This window comes from Cetorhinus maximus, chromosome 3 (genome assembly GCF_964194155.1).
Source record: "Cetorhinus maximus chromosome 3, sCetMax3.hap1.1, whole genome shotgun sequence".
Taxonomy (NCBI): domain Eukaryota; kingdom Metazoa; phylum Chordata; class Chondrichthyes; order Lamniformes; family Cetorhinidae; genus Cetorhinus; species Cetorhinus maximus.
The window spans coordinates 93,469,954-93,491,935 of NC_135881.1; the positions used below are offsets into that span (position 1 = coordinate 93,469,954).

General features: G+C 37.8%; 1 protein-coding gene, 2 long non-coding RNA genes and 2 other non-coding genes across 5 annotated transcripts in view; 1 reads left to right on the plus strand and 4 right to left on the minus strand.

Moving 5' to 3' along the window:
• Nucleotides 1–434: 434 nt before the first annotated feature.
• Nucleotides 435–2,300, minus strand: LOC144672927 (uncharacterized). Its single transcript, XR_013574209.1, has 3 exons — nt 1,857–2,300; nt 1,162–1,223; nt 435–546 (listed from the first exon to the last, which is right to left on the minus strand). It is a non-coding gene; the product is annotated as an uncharacterized LOC144672927 (long non-coding RNA).
• On the minus strand, nt 664–732 carry LOC144679229 (small nucleolar RNA SNORD123). The gene has a single exon (XR_013576267.1). It is a non-coding gene; the product is annotated as a small nucleolar RNA SNORD123 (small nucleolar RNA).
• Nucleotides 1,336–1,404, minus strand: LOC144679230 (small nucleolar RNA SNORD123). The gene has a single exon (XR_013576268.1). It is a non-coding gene; the product is annotated as a small nucleolar RNA SNORD123 (small nucleolar RNA).
• A 370-nt stretch (nt 2,301–2,670) lies between the features above and the next one.
• On the minus strand, nt 2,671–11,064 carry LOC144672936 (uncharacterized). Its single transcript, XR_013574214.1, has 4 exons — nt 10,823–11,064; nt 9,047–9,197; nt 8,764–8,914; nt 2,671–2,784 (listed from the first exon to the last, which is right to left on the minus strand). It is a non-coding gene; the product is annotated as an uncharacterized LOC144672936 (long non-coding RNA).
• Nucleotides 11,065–11,150: 86 nt separating this feature from the next.
• sema5a (sema domain, seven thrombospondin repeats (type 1 and type 1-like), transmembrane domain (TM) and short cytoplasmic domain, (semaphorin) 5A) overlaps nt 11,151–21,982 on the plus strand; it is a 251,957-nt gene continuing 241,125 nt past the window's right edge. Inside the window, exon 1 of the mRNA XM_078538724.1 lies at nt 11,151–11,348. The gene's annotated coding sequence lies outside the window, so the exon portion shown is untranslated. The remainder of the gene's footprint in view (nt 11,349–21,982) is intronic.

Below are 21,982 nucleotides of genomic sequence, written 5' to 3' on the forward strand. Positions count from 1 at the left end.
TCATCCAAATTCTATCTTTGGACTGACACTTTGAATTCTGCAGGTGAGATTGTGCCATGTAGGTCCTCTTCATGCCCACCGTTATATAATCAATAACAAACCCAGAAGAAAGATGATAATGAGGTGCCTGCATTAAAATGTACAGATGCACTGAAACTCCTTGGATGCTCTTCCATTTACAACATATTTCCAAGTGAATATCGGGGCCAATGAGCCAACTACAACTAGTTGAGGACAAATAATAAAACTTGTCCAATAATTCAGTGACGTGACTGTTTTGAAATGTATTCTACTTCATCATCACTGTAATGTATTTGAAAAACGAACATTGGAATATACTGTAAAAGCACAGTTTGAAATTAAACAAAGCATAGCTCTTTTCCCAAAAGACATTCAGCTCTTGATGCAAAAGCAAACAAGGAACAGAAAGTTGATTGTTTCCAGGACATGTTTATTTAATGTATAAAATATCTTCTGCAACCATACAGGGCTGATAGTGTTGGGGTTGCAAGTCCAATTCACTTTTGTCTTGCTGGGTGTCATCATCTTGTAGGGTTCCAGGGATGTTAAAAAATCCAGATATAAAAACAAGTGAAAATAAGAGTGATTATAATAATTTCCAAACTGATAAATATACTAACGGAAGTTTAGAGAGAAGCAGAATGTGAATCAGGAAATGGATGGCATCTTAGCTTCAGATGATTTCAGATCCCCTAAATCATCATTTTCACAAAGAATTACAATATGCTCCAACATAACTAATGCAGTCCTCTTTAATGAAATGTTTCAACTTAAGTTCACACTAAGAGGCAAAACACCAATTTAAATAGATTCCGATATACAGTAAGAATGACCACAATTTTTAAAAAAGTGATTTCTCTATTCTAGACATATTAACAAATTGTGACTTCAATTGGAGTACACTCTACTTGTGGGAATTCAATGAGGAGACAACAAAGACAACAGAATAATTATGGTTTGATAAGCTGGTGTTATATATGCTTTTGCAAAGTTTGTAAAATTTTCTGTTATTTATAAATCTAAAGAGTTGTAAATGATTGGATGTATCTAAGGCAATATTTTATTATTGATACTTTGTATCATCTGAATGAATAAAATAAATGCTGCTTCTCAGACTGTCTGTATTAAAAGAAAACATACCTTTTAAAACCACACAGTGTTGGGAAATCACTCTTTGCCCATATAAAATGATGTCCACTGTGCTATAGATTTCCAGGGATGTTGCAAAATCCAGATATAAAAGCAAATGGAATAAGAATGAATAATACTAACTAATTTCTAAATTGACAAATGAAAATTTAGAGATAAGCAGAATGTGAATCAGTAAATGGATGGCATATTTACTTCAGGTAATTTCAGATCCCTTCGATCATCATTTTCACAGAGAAATACATCAACTTTACCATTGTCCTCTTTAATGTGCTTGTTACTGAAATGTATCTTTATATCTTTTCTGATATGAACTGAAAACTAAACATAGTACTCTGGATGGGGTCTGACAAAGTTTCTATGCAACTAAAGCATAACTCCTTTTTGTAATCCAGCCCCTTTAAATTATATTGAATGCTTTCTAGAAGTACATATATAAAATCTATAGATACTCCTTTATTCATCTTAATAACGATGTCCTCAAAGAATTAACTAGGTTGGTCAGATATGTACACTTAACAAAGCCATGCAATCTCTCTCTAATCGGTTATATTTATCCAACTGCTCAGTCACCCTAACCTTAGTGACAAATGCTGACAGCTTCCCCACATGGATGTTAAACACATATCAATAAACTGTGGGTTCAACTGTACTGCATAATGATTTAAATATTAAATCAAACATACCTTCTAAAACCACAGTGTTAGGAACCACAAATCAACATCACTCTTTGCCTTTAGGATGATGTCCACTGTGCTTTAGGTTTCCAGCGATGTTGCAAAATACAGACATAAAACAAATGGAAATAAAAACGATGAATATTAACTCATTTCCAAACTGATAAATGATGAATGTTTAGGGAGAAGCAGAATGTGAATCGAGAAATTGATGATACCCTAACTTCAGATGATTTAAGATCCCCTAGATCATTATTTTCACAAAGAAATAAAACGTGCTCCAATATATTTAACACAGTCCTCTTTAATGCCATTGTTACTGAAATGTTTCAATTTAAGTTCACTTAACAAGTAAAACACCAACTTCAATACATTCTGATACAATTTTAAAAAGTGTGATTTCTGTATTCTAGACATATTCATTTCAATTTGAGTACATAATGATTTGAATTCAATACACTCTACCTGTGGGAATTCAATGAAGAGACCACATGGACAATAGAACAATATGGTTTGAAAAACTGTTGTAATTTATATATTTTTTATTCATTCATGGGATGTGGGCTTCGCTGGCTAGGCCAGCATTTATTGCCCATCCCTAGTTGCCCTTGAGAAGGTGGTGGAGAGCAGCCTTCTTGAACCACTGCAGTCCATGTGGTGTAGGTGCACTCACAGTGCTGTTAGGGAGGTAGTTCAAAGATTGTAAAAAATATCATTTATTTATAAATCCAAAAAGTTACAAATGATTGGATGTATCTAAGGCAATATTTTATTCAATACTGTGCATCATTTGGATGAAAAATTAAATCAATGCTTAGCTCTGAGACTGTCAGTATTAAATGAAAACACACCTTCCAAACCACCACACGATATTTGAGAATCACAAAGCAGCCTCACTCTTAGCTTATAGGATGATGTCCACCGTGTCAGAGGTTTCCTGGGATGTCATAAAATCCAGATATGAAAAGAAATGGATTAAAAATGATTAATACTAACTAACTGCCACATTAATAAATGTGCGAACGGAAGTTTAGGGAGAAGCAGTTATGAATCAGGGAATGGGTGGCACCTTTGTTTAAAATGCTCCTGTGAAGCACCTTGGGATGTTTCATTACATTAAAGTTGCTATATAAATAGAAGTTGTTGTCATAATTTTAGATCCCTTAGATCATCATTTTCAGAGAAATAAAATATGTTCCATCAATGTAACGTTGTTCTCTTTAATGTGGTTGTTACCGAAAAGTTTCAACTTAAGTTTGCAATATCAAGAAAAGCAGCATTTTAAATAGCGTCCAATATAAAGTATCCTAACCTACATCAAGTTCCATTCACTCATCACCCTGGACTCACTGACCTAGTTTGATTCCTGGTTCAGTGATGTCTCAAACTTAAAATGTTCATCCTCACATTCAAATCCGTCCATGGCCTTATCCTTCCATATTTCTGTAACTTCCTCCAGTCCTACAACCCTCCAAGAACTCTGTCTCTTCAAATTTATCTTCTTGTGTATTCCTTATTTCCTTTGCCCCACCATTACTGACTGCCTCAAGCTGTCTAAACCCTAAGCTCTGGAATTCCCTTCCTAAAGCTTTCTACATCTCCTCTAAGATGTTCCTTAAAACCTATCTGTTTGACCAAGCTTTAGATAACGTGCCCAAATATCTTCTTAAATGGCTTGGTGTCAAATTTTGGCTTATAATGCTCCAGTAAAGTAACTGGGGTCATTTTACTATGTTAAAGATGTGATATAAATGTAAGTTGCTGTTGCAATTGTAATGACTACAGTTTTCTTTAATAAATAACGTGTTTTCACTATTCCAGGCACATTAACAAAATGTGAGTTCAACTGTGGAACATGATTGTTTGAATTCAAACTTCTCTTTTGGTGGAAAAGCAATGCAGGGACAACACAGTCAACAGAACAACATGGTTTGAGAAGCTGGTGTAATAAATACAATGTTCAAGTATTGTAAAATTATATTATATACGTATCTAAAGAATTGTAAATCATTCTGAGTGGATGTATGAGTAAGAGGTGCATGGTTTGGCCTGTGTGAGACAGAGAATGAGTGAGTATATTGGGAAATTTGGTTCAAAGTGGGAATTTGGTGCATTGGGGAAAGAAGTGCTTTAGGTAAGGTTTACTGCAAGAAGTAAAGTGTGCTGAGTGGGGAGTTCAATGAGGGGTGGTGAGGAGGTGCTTTTTCCTTCTACTCTTTTTCAGCCTCCAGTATTTGATTTCCACTTTGGTGCAGGCAAACCAGTAACTGGTATTATTAGTTTCATCAGTTTGTAAGTACTGTATTGTTATATTAGTATTGTAAAGTTTACTGGCTGTGCCAAAACCTATTGGGAGGAGTAGGCTTTATTAATTATAATTAATTAATTAGCAACTCTTAATTAATTAACACATATTGGAGATGACAGGGCAGCTGATGTGCTGCGACTGCAGGATGTGGGAGCTTCTGGATACCGGTGTGATCCAGGGCAAACACATCTGCAGTAAGTGTTTGCGACTGCAGGAACATCGGCTCCAAGTTATTGAGCTGGAGCCCAAACTGCAGACACTGCTGCATATTAGAGGGGGGGAAGGTTACCTGGAAACTTTTGATCCAGGTGGCAGTCACACCCCTTAGGTTAGGAAGTGGTACAAGTCTGGTTAGTAGTCATGTAAAGGAGGGTGTGACTGCGAGTCAGGCAGATGAGGGATCTTTAGAGTGGGAAGATGGAGGAGCCTTAGCCTTTGCCCTTATCCACAGGTACAAGATCCTTGCTGCCTGTGTGCATTAGGGTGAAGTCTGTAGGATGGAAGAGTAAATTGACCATAGTACCATGGTACAGGAAGCCATTCATGTGGAGAACAGCGTAGTCAGGGGGTAAATACTGTTCTCTGCAGTTGTTAATGGGAGTTCTGAAGGTTGTCGCCTGCCTGGTGCTAGGGTTAACAACATCTCTTCATGACTGGAGATGAACTTGGAATGGGAGGGAGAGGATCCAGCTATCATGGATATGTAGGAACCAACGACAATGGTAGAATGAGGAATGAGATTTTACTGAGAGCATTTGAGGAGTAGGGTTCAAATTAAGAGGCAGAAACTCAAAGGTAATAATCTCTGGATTAATATCTGATCCATGTGAAAAATAGTGTAAGATCAAATAGATCAACAAATTGAATTTGTGGCTCAAAGAGTGGTGTGAGAGACAGGAGTTTTGATTTATGGGATACTGACCATGGTACTGGGGGAAAAGGGAGCTGTTCCATTGGGATGTCTCCACTTAAACTAGGCTGGAACCGGTGTCCTGGTGAATCAACTAACTAGAGCTGTGCTAATAGTTTAATAGTAACAGTGTATCAACGAATAAGGTCAAATCAGGCAAAATGGTAAACAGTTAAAATTAATGATACTTTATCCAAATGCATGAAGCATTTGTTACAAGACAGATGAATTAATAGCACAAATAGGGATAAATGAATGGGTTTGATCTAATAGCTATTACAGAGACATGATTGCATTGTGACCAAGGTTGGATGTTAAGTTTCCAGAGTATTTGAATGTTTCGAAAAGACAGATAAAATGGGAAAGTGGGTGAGTTAGGGGGCGGATAAGTAGCCTTGATGACAAACAGTGACACAAGAACAGCAGTGAGGGAGGATCTTGCCTCAAAAGAGTAGGGAGTAGAATTGATTTGGTGAAGATAAGAAAAAACAAGGGGCAGAAAACACTGGTGGATGTATGTACAGGCCCCCGAACAGTAACCATATTGTTGGACAGAATATTAATCAGAAAATAAGAGTTTCTTGTAACAAAGGCAATGCTTTAGTCTTCAGAGTGGACAAGTTAAAGTGGTGGAAGTAGTTTGGCAGACTAGTTCACAGATTGCATTTGATACAGTTTTCAAGATCAATGTAACATAGAACTAACAAGAGGTTATTTTAGATCTTGTCTTGCATAATGAGTCAGGGTTAATTAGTAATCTCATAGTGAAGGATCCTCTGCAGAAGAGTGATCAAACTGAGTTTGAGAATGGTGCACATAAGTACAAAACTAAACATAAATAAGGCCAATTGCATAGGAATGAGGGGCATGTTGACTAAGGTAAAATGAGAAATTAGATCAAAAGGTATGACAGTAGATATGCAATGGTGAACATATAAAGAAATATTTCAGAATTCTCAACGGATATATATTCTTTTGAAAAATAAAAGCTCAGTGGGAAATGTGATCTATCCATCTATCCATGGTTACCTAAAGAGGTTAAGGATAGGTTTAGAATAAAAGAGGCTTTTAAGATTGGCAAGGAGTGTAGTAGGCCTGAAGAATGTGGGAGTTTTAGAAAGCAGCCAAGTGGTGCAGAATGTGCCTTTGCAAAGAAGGTCTGAAGAGAGATGCAGTGGCGTGTGTCGAGGTTCATCCCGAGCAGTTCCGTGACACAGGACTCTGTGCTCCACGGGCTGTTACCAGGGACACACACCAAGACAAACATCAACTGCAGCTGGAGGGTCATCAGCTCGGTGAAAGACTACCCGAAACTTGTTGGTCTTCCAGTGCAAAGAGTTATCCCCGGCTGAGTGGTGCAGACTGGCGCATTCCAAGGTGCAGGACTACATGCTGAGGGACGCACTAAAGCTTTGGGCAGCTGGCACAAAGGCGCAATGGGGAAAGGTCGCTGTCTAAGACTTTTCTGCTATAGTGCACTGAGGGGCTGGGAATTGTATAGACCCATTGGGCTGTATGACTCACAAGGAATGTATGTAGTGAAAACTAAATGTATCATAATTGTATTGAAGCACCTCAGAGTGCAACATGATCTATGTCGATAACTTGAATACCATTGCACTGTCTGTAATGACCATGTTGAAATGTCTGTAATATTCATTGATTGTATTGAAGCACCTCATGATCTATCTGTAAAGGTTGAATATGATTGCACTTTTTGTGATGGCCATTAGAAATGTTTTGTAAGGTTCTTTCAGATATTTTATGAATAAAGTATATTTTTCCAAAAAAAGCAGCCAAGTGTGACCAAAACCAAAATACTGTGGATGCTGGAAATTTAAAATAAAACCCACAAATTTTGGGAGTACTTAGCAGGTCTGGCAACATCTGAAGATAGAGAAACAGAGTTAACATTTGAGGTTGATGACCTTTTGTCAGAATTGGAGTTATAGATGTGACAGGTTTTAAGCAAGTGCAGAAGCAGGGAAAGGGGGAAAGGGGAAAACAAACAAGAAAATCTGTGATAGGATGTAAGGTTGGAGAGGTTAAGTAACAAAAGGGAGGATGGTGCAAAACAAAAGGAGATGGTAATGGGACAACTGAAGAAATAAAAAATGGGTGTAGAGCAGATGTAATTGGGAAAAAGCAAAATAATCACCAACAACTGCCATCCAAAACAAAAATAGCAGGAGAGACTATGACCTGAAATTGTTGAACTCTGTTGAGCCCAAAAGACTGTCCAGGAAGCATCTTATTTGAAAGGTGAGGTACTGTTCCTTGAGCTTACATTGAGCTTCATTGGAACAGTGTAGGAGGCTGAAGACAGAGAGATAGAGTGGGAGTGCAGTGGACAATTTAAAATGATAGGCGACCCAAGGTCAGGTGGACTCCCTAGGGCTGGATGGAGACATTCTGCGAAGTGATCATCCAATCTGTGTCAGGTCTCCCCAATATAGAGAAGACAGCATTATGAGCAGTGAATACAGTAATCCAAATTGAAAGATGACCAAAAAATTGATAAATTATTAGAATCTATCTATTATTAAGGACATAGCAGGGCACTTAGGAAATCATAATACGATTAGGCAGAGCCAACGTGGTTTTATGAATGGTTATTTATGTTTGACCAATCTACTAGAGTTATTTGAGGAAGTTAGATAAAGGGGAACCATTGGATGTGGTATATTTGGATTTTCAAATGATTTTTGATGAAGTGCCGCATGAAAAGCTGTTCCACAAGATAAGGGCTCATGTGGTTGGGGTGATATATTAGAATGGATTGAGAATTAAAGGATAAAAAACAGAGAGTAGGTATAAATGGGTTGTTTTCAGGTTGGCAGACTGTTACTAGACAGGTGCTACAAGGATCTGTGCTGGGGCCTCAGTTGCTTACAATCTATATGCATAACTTTGATTAAGGGATTGAGTGTAATGAATCCACATTTGCTGATGATACAAAGTTAGATGGGAAAGTAAGCTGTGAGGAGGAATGCAAATAGTTTGCAAAGAGAAGAATACAAGTTAAGTGTGTGGGCAAGAATGTGGCAGCTGGAGTATAGTGTGGGGAAATGTGAGATTATTCACTTTGACAGGAAGAATAGGAAAATATACTTCTTAAATCATGGGAAGTGATTAAATGTTGGCGTTGGGCAGATTTAGGCGCCCTTTAACATGAACCACAAAGTTAACATTCAGGTACAGCAAACAATTAGGAATACAAATGGTATGTAAGCCTTTATTGCAAGGGGGCTGGAGTACAAGATTAAGAAAGAATCATGCAATTGTACAGGGCTTTGCTGCAACTACAACAGGTGAGGGGGAAATTTATTCATGTGGTGCTGGTGGCACTTACACAGACTTACATAGATTCCCAGGGGCAGACAGCCACTACCTGTTTGGGTTTCATAAATGATACTGACTGAGAAACAGAATAAAAAGGGGAAAGCTGAAGTAATATATATCATCTTGAAAAACAGCACCTACTAATTAGAAATCTGCAGGATTATGAATGTTAATAAGTGTATGCAACAACAACAATACTGGAGGTTTGACTAACAAGAGATTCAAAGGATATCGGAGCGGGCGGGGTAGGCAGCATAGTGGCATTGAAGCCACAACCAGATCAACACCCGGCCACCAAATCTTATTGAGCGGTGCAGCAGGCTCGAGGGGCTGAAGACGTGTTCCTATGTACGTACATGTATGAATGTCTTGTGGTTCAGTAGATAGTGCCTTAGCCTCTGTATCACAAGCTGCGAGTTCAAGTCCCATTCCAGAACTTTTTGGCCACGGAAGGAGCATTCATGATGCAGTTCAACACGTTGATAACGAGCCTGCTAATCTTTCCAGCTATTTCCCAAAGGGGAAAACGTGTCAGAATACGAAACAAAAAAGACAGAACTTTATCAATTACTTTGCATAATATGAATGAATCAGAGAAATAAATAACTGCTGCAGGCGATGTATATTAAATAAAATCACCTTTTAAAACCACTGTGGTGACTATATCTGCATCACAATATAACTCTTCTTGACATCCTCCATTCTGTAGCTCCATCATTGGGATATTGTATATTGGAATCAACTTCAAATGGTGTTTCCATTGTCCGAGTTGTTTTAGATGGTATGTTATCTTTCAATAAAATGATTAAATGAAAAGATTAATCTTGGAGGTTCGACATTCCAGAAAGCTAAGCGCTCATGCGCGAAGCAGTGTGATGGGGCGCGCTGCACTGTTGGACTTGTAGTCTCACCTGTGACGCTGCCCGTTGTCCTTTGGCCACGTGACCACGCCTGGAACTCCATTTCCCTGGAGTCCCTGCGACAGGCTGACTGCCGCCTTTCCCGCGGAAAACACCTGGCCACCAGCGCGTGCTGCCACAGAACTCCAGCGGCAGCAGCGCTGCCCTTGGCCCAGTGAGAGAACTCCACTGCATCACTCTTCATCCTCACTTTAACTGCAACTGGTCCCTTACATTCACTACCACTGTAGTATTAATCCCCACTAACTTCAACTGGCCGCCTGACAATCACTACCTCTGTAGTATTAATCCTCACTAACTTCAACTGGCACCATGCAATCACCACCACTGTAGTATTAATACTCACTAACTTCTAGAAGAACAAGGGCAGCAGATAGATGGGAACACCACCACTTGGAAGTTCCCCTCCAAGTCACTCACCATCCTGACTTGGAAATATATCGCTGCTGCTTCACTGTCACTGGGTCAAAATCCTGGAACACCCTTCCTAACAGCACTGTGGGTGTACCTACACCACATGGACTGCAGCGGTTCAAGAAAACAACTCATGACCACCTTCTCAAGGGAAATTAGGGATGGCCAATAAATGCTGGCCCAGCCAGCGAAGCCCACATCCCATGAATGAATAAAAAAAACTGGCCCCATGCAATCACCACCACTGTAGTATTAATCCTCACTAACTTCAACTGGCCCCATGCAATCACCACCACTGTAGTATTAATCCTCACCAACTTCAACTGGTCCCTGACAATCACTACCACTGTAGTGTTAATCCTCACTAATTTCAACCGTTCCTGACAATCGCCATACTGTATTATACTAAAACATTCGGCTCCGAGTTGTTCAACCAACCGTTAGCTTACCTTTCTGACTAACCGTGGCAATTTTAAGGTGATAAAAATGTAAGTGTCAAACTTAAAATGTCAATGAAAGGCACCGCCAACGTCGAAGGACATATAATTCCGAGATTTTAAATTCTTATCCTAGTACCAAATGGTATTCTTTGAAGCTGATTGTCACAATAAAACTTTTTTTTTACGTATACTTATATTTCAAGACATTAACAAATGCAAATTCAGGCAGTGTTTACCAATGGAAAAAAACTACAGCCTAACTTATTCATAAAACTTATTCTAATTTTATTTGTGAAGTTTTTAAGAATCGTTGGAAAACACCACCTGGTTCCAATTATTGTTTCAGGAATTGGTATTTTAATACTAATATAATTATAGCCATATTCAATGTAATAATAGAACATAGTTAACAGTTCGCAATAATAAAACATCCAAAAGTAAAATAAAAAATAACCAGAAGTTAACATCCCATCATAGCAAAACTTTCCAGATGTTTAATTGCAATGGTACGACCTTTGCTAAACTTTCATCTGAATTACAGCATTACCGTGCAAATGTAATAGCGACATTATTTTAAAATCCTTAAAAGTTACCCGAAGTTTTATATACATACTTCCCAAGTGTAGTTTGAATAACTGTACCTGTGGAAACTGCTGAGCTAGTCTGGGACTGAGCAATGCCACGTCTTAGAGGCTGCAAACTGCTGGAATGTGCTAACCGAAGCTGCAGGGGAGAGATCCGAATCTCAAAGGAATGAGAGGTGAGTATCGGACTACTTGCTCGCATAAGGAAACCGAAGTGAAACTTCGCGATGTGTTATGATATTCAGCGAGGTGAAAGTCACACATCATTTCCCAGATATAAGCGACGCTGGTGTTGTTAATACTTTGTCTTTGATTTATGGACTGAGACCCCCCCCCCCTTTTTTGGGACGGCACCATTTAATAGCGTGGGGCGTCCTCTTCACTGGAGGCAGCGAGACCACATACGGGGCTGGGATGAGAGAAAGGGGAGTGAAGCAGTGAGGCACAGAGGAGAGGAGCACAGGCATTGAATGCAGTGATTGCAACTACTCTGAACTCCTCAGCAAGTTTTACCTCCCGGCGGATTTTGTTTGCGTTGTAGACTAATAACTAGATGCGTTTGGAAAGTTGGGGTATTTACTTGGTGAGTCGACCGTGTGTTTAGTTGAATTATGCTTCAATAACCAAATGCATTATTTTGCAGAGGGTAATTTGAGTTGCTTGTATTATGCGGGAAAGTTCTGCAACAATAACACAACGTAAAGTCTCCGCGTAAACGTGTGCAATCTGATCATCTTTCGAGTAAACTACATTCAGTGGCTGATAGATTTGTTATTTATAGATATAAGCACACAAAAATAGATCTGATGTCGTCCTGAACATTGTAATTATGAACAGGGTTAAGTTAAGCAATGCTGTTCTCATATAAGAAACATAAGCATTGTTGTGAACTATTTTGGTTGTTTCGTACTAGAATTGCGGTTTTAATTTTAAAGTGGAAATTGAAACGAATTGCTCGAGAATACAAAAGGAAGGTACTGTTTATTTCAAAATGCAGATTTATTGGCTAGATTACTAAATTGCAGAATTGGTTGCCTCCGAAATATGAACAGTGCTGGTGTAGTTATATTTACGAAGTAGATTAAATGTGATTTGAAATAAATATTTTATACGAATTCCCATCTCTAAAGAAGATGCATCCTTTTTACATTCGAATGTTTAGATCATTACATTCTTAAGGGGGAAAAAGTTTAACCCCTTTTAACTTTTCTGCGTCGAATATTTAAATCTGGATGCGATCTTTGGTAAAGTGAAAGATTCTCCCCGTGCTACAGTGTGATCATTCTATTGCCATTGCACTTTTGCGTTCAGTCTAATTTTCGAGTTCTGTGATTGACTGTTAACAGAATTATTACTGTCATTAATAATAACAATATTAAATGCACCTTCACTGGGACTATTCCAGTTTGATAGTTAATGCCCATTTTTCTGTCGTACTCTGATGGAGTAGTGCACTTTTAAAGTAATATATATTTATTTCAGTATTTATTTATTATTTTAATAATACTGTATATAGATATACAGTAGATAATCTACTCGGATCGTTTTATTGAATGTGCAGTAATTCACATCAGACTCCGCGTTAACAGATAATTGAAGTACGAAATATTGACAGCTTGGGGGCGCTGTTGAATATGATGAGAAAGGATCAGATAACTCGTTGGAGTCGCTCTAATAAAAGCCAAAAACTATATAAACATTGACAGGGATAACACCAAATCTATCTCTACAACATAGTTAACATATGTTGATCAGTGATTTAAACTGCTTTGCCTAAAGTGTGTGTAGGATTCAATTTGTACAGGCTTTGTTTAATAGGGTGCAAGTTTTCTGTTTAATTGATTAAAGTGACACTATATAATCAGTAGATATGATTAATTATTAATGTTGGTCCGTAGTAATACTTTGATTTGTACTTCAGCCAAGAATGTAATGTGCTACTTTGTTGGTGCATTTCAATTTCATTTTAAAGGACTGAAATAGAGTTTTTTCATAAAACTAAAGAGTAAAGGAATATATAAATACCTTTAGAATCTAGATTGCTGTAGTTTAAAGTGAGGGGTGACAGTTGATTTTTAATCTTTACTAGTGCATTTCCTGTTTCATCTTGTAACTCAATCTTGTACAATTATATCTTACATTTTTTTTTTGAAAACGTTATTATTCATTATCCACATCAAACAGCACAGAAATTCATCAAGAAAGTATTGGAGTTGCAATATCCAATACTTGTTTATGTAATAATAATATTGTCTGACATTGCATTTCATAGTATGAGTAGAAGAGGGTGTGACAGTTAATGTTTGACAGAAAGTATTCAGAATTCTCAAGGTATTTTTTGTTAGACACAATGATATCTGTTTTTCAACATGAATAATAGATTGGGTCTTAACTTAAATAGTGCAAGACTATTTATTATAACTTTCGATAACTCTTTGCTTTGGAACATTCCAATTTGCTGAGGTTTTCTATATGATTACCCAACAAATTTTTTTCTCTGGAAGCAATCAGCTTAGAAATATAGTATTGGAAGAAGCCAGTTTTTCAAAATGTTCTGGCAGCATTGTTGTATGGTTGAATGCTCTGTAGCATTAAGAATCAATTTTGTGCAGAAACAGGTTACAATTTGGATCAGTCAGTACACTGTGATGTCCTGATTTAATTTTTTTCATATATCTGTCTCAATACAATAGAGTAAATGTCACAGCTGTACCTTTTGAAATGTTTACTTATTGAAGATTGGTGCATAACAACTTAATTAATAGGCAGTTTACTTGTTCATAGATCAAATTAGAATTAAATGTCGCACTAAGTATGAGAATAACCCAACACCTTCCAAGTACAAAGTCTAGATCTTTGATTTTCTATTGCTAAGAGCTGCTTTATTTTGCCGATAAGATCTGCCATTAAGACATTATTTTAAAATTGTTTTCTTAATACTTGATACACTTAAACAGTAGGTGATCAAAGCAAGTATAAATGATTTTGTTTTCTTCATTAGTGTGTTTTGATTGTCAATTTAGTGAATAATAACAATGCATTGCCTCTTATGATGTTTTCAAGACTTAATTCGGTAAATTGTTTAAATATGCATTCATTATATCTTCATTGTTATCCACCATTGTCAAGTAACTATGAAAAGAAACACCATGTCCATGTATAGATATTTCCTGCTTTATACTATTCATAATTCAATTTTCTTCAAACAAATTTGTTTAATAAGTTTTCTAAAGGGAGGACCCACCATCCGTGGTTAACTAAAGAAGTCACAGAAAGAATCAAACTTAAAGAAAAAGCATATAACTGTGCAAAGATGAGTGGCAGGTCAGATGATCAGTCAGAATATAAAGAATGGCAGAGAATGTCTAAAAGGTTAATCAGGAGAAAGAAATTAGAGTATGAGAGGAAGCTCACTAGAAATGTAAAAACAGATAGCAAGAATTTCTACAGGTATTCAAACAGGAAAAGAGCAGGTAAAGTGAGTGTTGGTCTTCTGGAGAGTGACATTGGGGAGTTAATAGTAGATAATAAGGAAATGGTGGATGAAATGAACAAATATTTTGCTTCTGTCCTCATTATAGAGGATACACAAAACATTCCAGTAATAGCTGTAAATCAGGAGGTGGAGGGAAGAGAATAACTTGGTGAAATTACAATCACTAGGGAAGCAGTACTGAGCAAACTGATGGAGCTACGGGCTGACAAGTCTCCGGGTCCAGATGGACTTCATCCTAGGGTTTTAAAAGAGGTGGCTAATGAGGTAGTAGATGCTTTGGTGTTAATTTTCTAAAATTCCCTAGATTCTGGAAAGGTTCCATCAGGCTGGAAAGTAGCAAATATAACCCCTCTATTCCAGAAGGGAGGGAGGCAGAAAACAGGAAACTATAGGCCAGTTAGTTTAATGTCTTTCATGGGGAAGGTGTTATCATTAAAGAAGTTATAGCTGGGCACTTAGAGAAACTAAAGGTAATCGGGAAGAGTCAGCCTTGTTTTATGAAAGGGAAATCATGTTTAACAAATTTATTGGAGTTCTTTGAAGGAGTAACATGTGCAGTGGATAGAGGGGAGCCTGTAGATGTGCTGTACTTGGATTTCCAGAAAGCATTTGATAAAGTGCCACATCAAAGGTCATTGTGGAAAATAAAAGCTCATGGTGTAGAGGGTAATATATGGATAGAGGATTGGTTGGCTAGAAGAAAACAGTGAGTGTGCATAAATGGGTCTTTGTCTGATTGGTAGGATGTGATGAGTGGAGCCCTGCAGGGGTTTGTGCTGGGGCCTCAATTTTTCACAATTTACATCAATGACTTAGATGAGGGGAGCAAAGGCATGGTAGCTAAATTTGCAGACAACAGAAAGATAGGTAGGAAAGTGTGTCATGAAGAAGATATAAGGAGTTTGCAGACAGATATAGATAAATTGAGTGAGTGGGCAAAATCTGACAGATGGAGTATAATGTGGGAAAATGTGAAGTTGTTCACTTTGGCAGAAAGAATAAAAAAGCAGAGTATTACTTAAATGGAGAATGACTGCAGAATTCCAAGGTGGAGAGGGATCTAGGTTTTCTAGTGCATAAGTCACAACATGTTAGTATGCAGGTACAGCATGTAACCAAGAAGGCTAATGGAATGCTATCCTTTATTATGAGAGGAATTGAACATAAAAGTAAAGATGTTATGCTTCAGTTATACTGGGCATTGGTGGGACTGCATCTCAAATACTGTGTGAAGTTTTGGTCTCCTTATTTAAGGAAGGATGTAAATGCATTGGAGGCAGTTCAGAGGATGTTTACTAGATTGATACCTGGAATGAATGGGTTGTCTTATGAAGATAGGCTGGACAGGCTAGGCTTATTTCCACTGGAGTTTAGAAAGGTGAGGGGTGAATTGATTGAAGTATATATGATCCTGAATGGTCTTGACAAGGTGGATGTGGAAAGGATGTTTCCTCTTGTGGGTGAGTTCACAAAGCGGGGCACTGTTTTAAAATTAGGGGTCACCCTTTTAGGACAGAGATGAGGAGAAATGTTTTCTTTCAGAGGGTTGTGCAAGTTTGGAACTCTCAGGCTCAGAAGGCAATGGAGGTGGGGTCATTGAATATTTTTAAGGCAGAGATAGATAGATTCTTGTTAGGCAAGGGAATCAAAGATTATCGTGGGTAGATGGGAATGTGGAAATCGAAACACAAACAGATCAGCCATGATCTTATTGAATTATTGAGCAGGCTTGAGGGGCCGAATGGCCTACTTCTGCACCTATTTCATATGTTTGTACGTATGCTCTTATGTTTTGTGGATAATGTGTACTACACATGAAGTAAGAATGTTAGAAATTAAGGTAAAGGCAAACAGAAAATGCTGGAAATACTCAGCAGGTTAGGCAGCATCTGTGGAGAGAGAAGCAGAGTTAACATTTTGATTATCTTTTGAAAGGTTATCAAGCAGAAACATTAATTCTGCTTCTCTCCTGACAGCTACTGCCTAACCAGCTGAACATTTTCAGTATTTTCTGTTAGAAATTAATGTTTGTTATGCATACATGAGGTAGATTTTGGTGACATTTACATGCAAACCTGTCTTGAATTCCTTGCATTTTATGAAATTAAAAAACCTAATGTCACATATTATATTAAGAAATTTATATTTGACAAATAATACTATTAATCTCTTCAATGAATCTTTCTAATAATGGTTGCAATAGGCATTATTTTATGAAATTTGTTTATTAGGAAACAATTGCCATTGGTTAGAAAATATCTTTCCTCATTTATTTTTTCACATGTCAGTTAACAGTTGAATCTCTTTAATGTATGCCTGTAAATGACTAATGTGTTTTAACAAATAGCAAAGTTAACTCCTAAAGCAGAGCTGAATACCATCAACATAGCCTAATGGTTTTGTGCATAAAAGAGCAACATTGCAGTGCAGCAGTTGCTGTACCTGAGTTAGTGTTGGCCTTCATAATTAGCTGCAACCACTTAAAACTTGGGAATAAACTCTTCAACGAATTGTGTTCAAGATCCGTATTAATATTACAGAATATGAAGCAAAATAAACAGTATTTTGAGAAATATGAATTAATACCCAGAGATTTCTATGTGGCATTTATTGTCCATTTGGGTACACATTTCCTGGGAGCACACAACAAAAAATCACATGGAGTCTTAGCTCTCCCCCCACTCCCTCTCTATAGAGTTTTGTAATATTTTCAGTAGTCTGCCATCATATATTTCATAAAATAATATAAAATATTGAATTCTAGTTTTGTCAAATTAAGCTAATTGCCTGGAACCATTGAATTCTCTTATCAGCGAGTTGGTCTCTACTACCAGTATTTTGCTATGGCTTAAATGTCAAATTATGCAGGGTATATAGATTCAGTTAGTTTAAAGGTTGTCATGGATGACTGATAGCTCTGTTACCTTTTCAAATATGCTCCACGATTTCAGTGGATTTTCAATGAGGGAAGATTGAAAAGGTAAACTAATTCTCTAAAGACATGAGTCATTCCTGTCAGCTCATTCATCACTATCTTTCTCCTTTGTGATTCACGGTATGATTCAATTGATATTTTCACAGATCAAGAAACAAAGGCATGATTTTAAAAAGATCTTTCAGAGTTTTTTCACATGTTTGTGTAAAGTTATTTTGTGATGTAACAAAATTGCTGCTTTGCAACATCTGTATTTTAAAATAGTTTCTAAGAAAGTGAGACTTTTGTCATTTGAAACAAAACTAAGCTCATTAACATAGCTATCATTACAAAATATTACATTTTGGCACTCCTGCCCTTTATAGGAAGCAAACAATGTATTTAAATTGCTGTGAGTTTTCAGTTCTGTGATCTTTAGGGAGAGAGAAAACTAGGGGGGTGTTGTGTCATTCTCGAAAGAAAGCTCTGTATTGGTGAGAGATACTTGTGGCTCTCATGTTTCAGGTTGTACCGCATCAAATTTCAAACCAGCTCTGCTTTACTTTCTGTCATGTATCGCTTATAATGGTAATTGAAATTAGCCATAGTGCACAAAGAACCATGGGCATCCCTCTCCATTAGAGAGAGACAATTGGTTATATAGTTTGAGGGACACCACTCCATATCAAGCAAATGCAAACGAGAGATTCAGTATATCCCAGACCTTTAAAATGTAGGTATTATATGATGCAGGATGACTTCTGCAATTTTGAAGGCCTGAATTATTCTTATTTGAGTCATCTCGATGTAAACTTAGATCCTGAAAAATTACTCACTAGATCAAGTCGTTGCAGGTGAAATTGGGTAGTTTGTTTCATACCATAGCAATTTATTGCTGATTAAAACTCCATAGCTTTCGTCAATTATCTGAGCATTTAAATGTATGTCTAATGTAACAAAGTATTTATTTCTAATCATTTCTTGTCTGTGGCTTGTCTTGTTTTAATTTTACATTATGTTCTGTTCCAAAAGTGCACAGTCCTATTATACTTATGAATATCGAGATGGAGTACATTTTATGATTGATAATATAAAATTAAGTGTATAGAACATATTTTAAAATTCTTTCTATGTTCTCTGCTGACTTTTTGCCTGCTCACTTAACCTGTCTTTATCCCTTTGCAGACCCTTTGTATCCTCCTCACAACTTGCTTTCCTGCCTATCATTGTATCACTCACAAATCTGCTACAATACAGTCAGTCCCTTCATCCAAGTCATTTAGATTGTAAATACTAATCGAATACTGTAGAACTAGTATGAGTAATAGGGGTTAGATAAGCTCTTCGCCCTCTCTAAAGGATAGACAAGCACTGAATCAGTTGTATAGGGCTGGATTTTGTGGAGAAAAAACAGTGCTCGCTTCTGACCTCATTGAAAGTTTCCCACAGAGGTCTACCAATCACTATGATTTGGATTTCTCCTTTCCTGATGGCAGTTGAAAACTGATGCAAAGTCACGAGGATTGCAGTGTGCAAAGATAGTGATGTCAGCAAGCAGAGTCAGTGGCCAATCACATTGAAGTATTCGTACAGACAACAAAGCAGGATATTAAAAGCACTGAATTCCTTCACTTTAATGTAAATTTTCACATGGCAAAATAAACCATTATGATTGAACTAATATATGGAAGCTAAAATACAGATAAACTTAAAAAAATAAAAATATATGAATTTTTTTATCATAATGGAGAAAATTGACATTCCATACATAAAATTAGAATTTCAGGGCATTCTGCGCATGAGTGTTATCCTGTGCATGTGTGGACTCATGAATTTGCTGTCAGTTTCAGTGGAGTAATGATGGTGAATGCTAACAGTTTCACCATCATTAACACTGCAGAATCCAGGCCAGTGTGTTACAGCTTTTTAAACAAATGACATTTTTAGATGTAACAAAAAGGACAAAGAAAATAAATGATAAACAGAATTTGCAGAATAAAAGTTGCAAAGGACATCAAAAGCAACAGAGAGGGTATGAAGGAAACTGCCTTCCACTCAAAGAAAAGTAATCATGAAGGATACAAAGGCCTATGCTGACAATAAGCAAGTAGAAGGGGAATCACTATAATTGAATGACAGAAACAAAGGTAACACATTAATTGAAAAGGCATGACGCAGATCTAGACACGAGAAAGCAAGTGAAGATGATTTTGAGAGAAAATGTTTAGAAAATGGACTAGCTGTGTCAGCATTAATCTAAAATTGATGGACATAAACACTGCAGTAGGTCATTAGACGTGTTGCTAAGTGAACTACCCACCATCCTGAATTGAAACTATATCACCGGAACTATATCACCGTTCCTTCACTGTGGTTGGGTTAATATCCTGGAACTTCCTTCCTAACAGCACAGTGGTTGTACACCACTATGTCTTTAGTGGTTCAAGAAGTCAGATCACCACTACCTTCTCAAGTGCAATCAAGGGAATGGGTAGCAAATGCTGGCCTATCCAGAGATGCCCACATGCCATGAAAGAATAAAAAAAAAAGCTGAGAGGGAACTGCAAGCAGGCGCCTGCATAGAAACAAGGGTGCCCTGTAGGAAGGGTGTATAGACAGAGGATGAGCTACCTCCAGATGACTGAGTGGCAATGTCACTGAAGACTGTTCCTCTCCTGAGAGGCTGTCACAGATCTTTGTACTATGATGACAGATGAGCTGAGCCTCATTGGCATTGGTGTCACTGATGCCAGTGTCATTGAAGGTCACCATGGGCCTTAATTTCTACACTTCCAGTTCATTCCAGGGACCCACTGGAGACAAGTGTGGCATCTCCCAGCCAGTGGCACATCATTGCATCACAGTGGTGACTGATGCCCTCTTCAGGAGGGCCATCAAATGCGTCCATTATCACATTAATCCGGACAGTCAGTCGCAGGGAACCAAAGAGTTCATGTGGGCATCTCCAGGACAAAGCAGCCCGCTTGATTGGCACCACATCCACAAACATTCACTCCCTCTGCTACCGATGCACAGTAGCAGCAGTGTGTGCCATCTACAAGATGCACTGCAGGAATTCACCAAGGCTCCTTCGACAGCACCTTCCAAACCCATGACCACTACCATCTAGAAGGACAAGGGCAGCAGACACATCGGAACACCACCACCTGTAAGCTCCCCTCCAGGTCACTCACCATCCTGACTTGGAAATATATCGCCGTTCCTTCACTGTCGCTGGGTCAAAACCCTGGAACTCCCTCCATAACAGCACTGTGAGTGTACCTACACCACATGGACTGCAGCGGTTCAAGAAGGCAGCTCATCATCACCTTGTCAAGGGCAATTAGGGATGGGTAATAAATGCTGGCCTAGCCTGCAACAGCCACATCTCATGAATGAATGAAAAAAACAGCTGATCTGCACCCCTGCCTCAGCCCATCGGCTGCTAAAACTCTCATCCACGCCTTTGTAACCTCCAGACTCATCCATTTCAATGTCCACTGATCATCCACACATTGTTCAAGCTCTGTAAGCTTGAAATCATGTAAAACTCTGTAGTCCATAGCCTAGCTCGAACCAAATCTCACTCACTCACTCACTCACCCTCCTGTGCTCGTTAACCTACATTTTCTCCTGGTCTACTAACAATCAAATTTAAAACTCTAATCTTTGTGTTTGAATCCCTTCATTGCCCTGCCTTTCTCTTTTGCAACCTTCTGCATCCCTACAACCCTCCAAGAATTATGCATTCCTCCATTTCTGGCCTCTGGTTTCCCACTTCATTTACCCCGTCATTTTAACCATACAGGGAGTAAGCCCTGGACTTCCCTCCCAAAACCTTTGCCTCACCATCTCTTATTCCTCCTTTTAAGACCCTCCATAAAATCTCCTTCTTTGACCAAACCTCTGGTTGGCCTTTCTAATATTTCCTTTGGCTTGGTGTTAGTGTTTTTTTTTCCACCTGATTATGTTTCTGTAAAGTGCTTTGGGATATAAGTGCAAGTTGCTGTTTAACAAAATGGAAAAATGGTTAAATCATATACTGTCCTCAAGACATTATTTGATTTTGTACTCAATAGCAATTGCCAAATTTGTTTGTGTTTTTTTTTCCAATTACTTCTAAATAAATGCTAAAACTGGTTTCTGTGTAATGTTTGCCTATTTGATACAAGTATGAAATGAAGGACTTAGATTTTGCTTCATCCAGTAATCAAATGACTGCAAGCAGGCTAATTGCTGATCTTGATAATCACGCATTCTGCAAGGGGTGATTTTCAAGGGATAGCTTCTCGGTTGTTATATTCATTGCTATAATCTACTGAAAGCGAAAATGTTCCCAAAATGCAATGCCTAATAATCACAAACCACTATCTATGACCCCACCCTCACAAGTGAACCTAAAACAGTTACATATCCACCAGTTGACCACCAGGAAATTGATATATAATTTCATTTCACGCCAAATCCAAAAATGGTAGATCCAAATTAACTATTCCAGCTGGTGTCATCCATTACTTTAAGGCAATACTTTTTATGGAGATTTATGGTGCCTCTGATGCTACTGACCCCAGTTGTTTCTAGTTCTACCTGTGCTGGCATTTGTGTTATAGAGAGAACTGCAAAGTAAATGGGATTTTAATGTTCACTGTTGTTTCTGATCTAATGTCTTTACTGGATTGTGGCATAAAGAACAGCCTTTTGTTTGGGGTTTACAAAACAGCTGCCTATTGCTTATGTGGCTATTATTAACGTATTTTGTATATCTTAGTAAATATAGAAAATAGCTTATAGGTTTAAGGACGTATGA